Source organism: Pteronotus mesoamericanus, unplaced genomic scaffold, assembly GCF_021234165.1.
Source record: "Pteronotus mesoamericanus isolate MK-2021 breed Mesoamerican mustached bat unplaced genomic scaffold, CSHL_Meso_final contig_72, whole genome shotgun sequence".
Lineage (NCBI taxonomy): Eukaryota > Metazoa > Chordata > Mammalia > Chiroptera > Mormoopidae > Pteronotus > Pteronotus mesoamericanus.
Window position 1 is genome coordinate 402,058 of NW_026555242.1, and position 4,445 is coordinate 406,502.

The 4,445-nt window shown below is 41.3% G+C and overlaps 1 non-coding gene across 1 annotated transcript; it reads left to right on the forward strand.

Annotated features, from left to right (window-relative positions):
• Positions 1–530: 530 nt before the first annotated feature.
• LOC129078152 (small nucleolar RNA SNORA66) lies at positions 531–664 on the forward strand. The gene has a single exon (XR_008529938.1). It is a non-coding gene; the product is annotated as a small nucleolar RNA SNORA66 (small nucleolar RNA).
• The last annotated feature ends 3,781 nt before the right edge of the window (positions 665–4,445 follow it).

The window sequence follows — 4,445 nt, forward strand, 5'->3', positions numbered from 1 at the left end:
ATAATGTGGCCAAAAGTTGAATGCTAGGGCCATGGTGAAGAGAGGGACAAAGGCTGGTTCTTGATAGCCTCTAGAGAGAAGGAAGGAAGATCTGTTTGTAGACATTTCCTGCTCACAGACAGAGCAAGAGGAAATGCGGTTTTAAAAGGGGCCCACCAGTGAGGTTAAGAAAGCCACGGGCTGGGGGTCTCTTTCCAGAATTTTGATAATGAAAATTATTTTAGGGGTAGAAGAAAGGTCTCAGAGGTAAGGCACTGAGTCTAGAAACAAACTGGAATTTGAGTAAAGGTGGCACTGATGTTCAGTTAGAACATAGAAAGGAAAGGTGGATGTTAGACAGATTTAGAAAGTGATGTCAAATAAACTAAAAAAAAAAAAAAAATGTCTGAAGGCTTTCTTAGAAATAAATGATAAAGATTTTTTCAAGGGTCTTAGAGTTTGCAAACTAGGAACATGGCTAGAAATAAACCAAGAACTGTTCCAAAAAAGAAAGAAAAGTTAAGAGTTCTGATAATAAAAAGTGCATTCTTGTGCAAATCCAGTCACTAACTCTACATGATATTGCAAAAGTGAGGGGAATCAGATTTGCTAAAGTAACTGTGGTGATAGAAATGCTATTAGCCTCAGAAGCTACTGAGGTGGTCCATTCCATTCTAGTACAATGCAAAAAAAAAAAAAAAAAATGCATTCTTAAGAATAATCAGTCCTGCATTCTTAGGACTACAATTGGTCCAGGATAGTTAACAGTCATATGCTGAGATGTCTGGACAATCGATGCCAGGTGGCTTAGAAGATGAGCACCAGGAGGTCTGGTCACATTCAGTAGTCTGGGTGATGGATGTGTTGGGGCGATGTTAAGTGGCCTGGATTCAGGAGTCCCTCAGGGGATAATCAGAGGATTATCTGGAGGTCTGGTGTAAATATGGGTATTGACACATAATGAACTCAAGTATATCCAGGGAATGACATAGGACTGGAAAGTTCAAGAGTTTAAGTTCCCAAGCTAGTTAGCAAAGAAATGATATCATTTCCTCATGCCTTAACCTATTGGATTTTAGTAATTTAGCAGCTTAACTATATGACTCCCTTTTATTTCTTTACTCTTTTCCTCAGTAAAAATTGAAGACAAATTGTGATTTAGTTATCTGAACAACACAACAAATAAGATAGCATTAATAGATATATGTCAAAGATTAACTTTTAGAAATAAAATAAATTTTTTTAAGAATTTAAGCACATTTTACAAAAACAGTTTTAGCCTTATGCCCCAAAATGGCAGAAATCATACATGCCATAATCTCCGATCATGATACACTAAGGTAAAATATAGAAAATGTCAAAAATACAACTAAAAATGCTTAATTTTGAAAATTGACATTTTAAGCCCATAGATGAGTTAACACATAGTATAATAACATGTAAAATACTTTAAAATAATAATAATAAAATACTAATAACAACTGACATTGATTGAGCATTTACTCTGTGTCAGTAGTAAGTGCTCTGCATGTGTTAACTCATCTAAACCTTCAAAGAAATCCCATGAAGAAGATATCATTCCCATTTTGTAGATGAAGAAACTGAGGGGCACAAAAGCTATGTAATTATATACCATGTTTTTTATATCTTTTGGGTGCTTTGGGCTACAAATAATAGAGATCCCAAGTCAAGAAATAGCCAATGAGCCACATCACAGAATAAGACCAAAGGGGGACTCCAGAGTTGGGTATTCAGCAGCTCAGTGGAAGTATTAAGGACCCAGTGATTTCGTATCATTTTACTTGCATTCCATAATTATGCTAAACTAAATCATTCTTAAGTTCCTCTTTACTATTGTAAAGATTCTCCTTGCTCCTTTACCTAAAGCATTTCACTTCCACAATATCTATTGCTTTAGTTTGCTTAGACTCTTTCTGAACCCTTACAATTGAATTCATAAATTCCTTATTCATTTGTTCATTAAAATATTATGTATTGAGCAACTATTATGTGTCAGGCATTAGGGATCTAGAAATAAGCAAAATATACAAAGTCCCTGCCCTCATGTACCTCACATTCTATCTGGGGCATATAACAGACACTGTCAGCACCCTGCTCTCAAATCCCTCAGATACTAACACCTTCAGACCCCGCAGGTCAAGCTCCAGATGGCTGCTAAGCCCATAACCCATAAAGCCGGAAGTGTCACTCTGCTCCCAAAGTAGCTCTCAACCAACTGCTTTCAGAAGTTGCTATATAAATACCCCAGTTTACTTGCACCTTAAGTGGGATAATTCAGAGATATGTATTTTTCAGCATTTCCTAGAGTTCCCCCTCTGGATTAAGGTCTAGTCACTCCCTGAAGTAACTGGCTTAATAGCGTGCCCTTCGTACAAAGTTACAAAGGCTGAATAAATTCTAGAGATTTAATGTATAGCATGGTGGCAGTAGTTAATAATACTATGTTGTATACTTGAAACATTCTAAGAGTAGGTCTTAAGTGTTCTCACCACAGGAAAAATAATGACTATGTGAGATGATGGGTATGTTGATTAGCTTGATTGTGGGTGATCATTTCACAGTGTACACACATATCAAATCATCACACTGTACACTCTAAATATATGCAATTTTTAATAGGACAAAAGCCACTTTCTCAGGCCCTCTTTCCCAGAGCTAGCTAGACCTCCAAGCATGACTGACCCTAATTGTTATCCTCGGGACTAAAAACTACCGGAAACTCCCTAAAGGCGCACAGGCTCTGGGAACTCACAAAACAGGACATGCCAGGACACAACTGACCACCAGACCCTGCACCCAGAGAGAACATCAAAACAAGCTGCAGCCCAACTGAAACATCCTGCTCTACAACTATCCCATTACCCAACAAAGACTCAAAGCCTTAACCCCTCAGGGCTGGTGACCGTGCATATCTCCACATCCAGCCCTTTCCTTCCCTTGGGAAAATAAAAATAATACCTTTACTCTCTGCACTTTCTTATCTTTGTGCATTCTTTCACAGCCTTCATTACCGACCCATCTAACAATTTTTATGTTTCAATTATACCTCAATAAAAAGGGGGAAAATGAAAAAATGCACCCTTAGGTGGCTGCCTTTCCTGCCTTGCCCCTCGGCCAGTGACCCCTGCACCACACTCCTTGTACTGGAATCCTTGTCTCAGAGCCTGCTCCTGGGAGCATGCAGGCCAAGGCAGAGAGACAGCTGATAAGCAAGAATGGGGAAACTAACTGCTTTCAGGAAGTCAGACATCAGCCATGTGAAATGCTGCTGACAGGTTAAGATTAAAACAGAAGCATGTCCATTGGATTTAGCAACACAAACTTGACCTTGACAAAGGCTCTGGTAGAGAAGTGTGGTGTGGAAACACCATACAGCTGTGGCTTGAAGAGTTAAAAAAAGAAACAAAATAGCTGTAGCCTTGGCACCAGGACGGAGAGACAATGGCTTTGGGGGCTGGGGCCACGGAAGACCAGCAGATAGGAGATGAGAAGGACAGGTAACCCACTGGACGGAACACCTTGTAACGGGTGTGGAACGAGGTTCAGGGCAGAGTGTAGGCTGAGAAACCCCAAAACCCCACGGCCATCGCTTGGGGGATGGGGAAGTGGATGGAGCAGTTGAGAGGCACTTTGCATAGATATGTTAGCTTCATAGATATGTTAGGAGGCTGTGGCTGATGCTTGGAGCCAGGGAGATGGGCATGACTTTGACTCTTGATGTAGGAGGAGGGGCTTGCTGCGCCTGCCGGAGAGCAGGAAGGTGGTTCCCCTACTTCACGGGGCCAAGCCTGTCCGGGCTAACGATGGCAGCCAGAGAAGGGCGGAAGACACCAGAATACTGGTAGGTGTAACCCTTTGTGGGAGAAGTCAGAAATGGGGTCAGAGGAGGAGCAGGGCAAGGATTTAATTAAACTCAAGATCTGCAGTTTTGCCCATTCTTCACGTCACTTTAAATTGGAGGTGATGTTAAAGTTTTGAATTATGTTGAACTGCACAGTTTTATGCCTGTAAATGAGACTGTTCTTCAGTTTAAAGTGACCTAAAAGCTGTGCAGTCCTCCAGAGCAGGGGTCCCCAACCCCCAGGCCACAGATCGGTACCCATACGTGGCCCATCAGTAACTGGGCAACAGAGCAGGAGGTGAGCAGCTGGCCAGTTCACTGACATTGCTGCGTAAGCTCTGCCTTTTGCCCTCCTGTCCCGTCTGTGGAAAAATTGTCTTCCACAAAACCTATCCCTGGTACCAAAAGGTTGGGGACTGCTGCTCCAGAGCACGGCTGAAACTACTGGCAAAAGATAGTTTCTTGATATAACTCCTCAAGTCCAACCACTTTGAAGTTTTAACCACTTTATGTTCATACAGTCCTCCAAGTCCACCTCTTTTTCTTCAAATCCACAAGTTAATGGTAATACCATTAAAAATTTAAAGGCACACATACTAGGTCA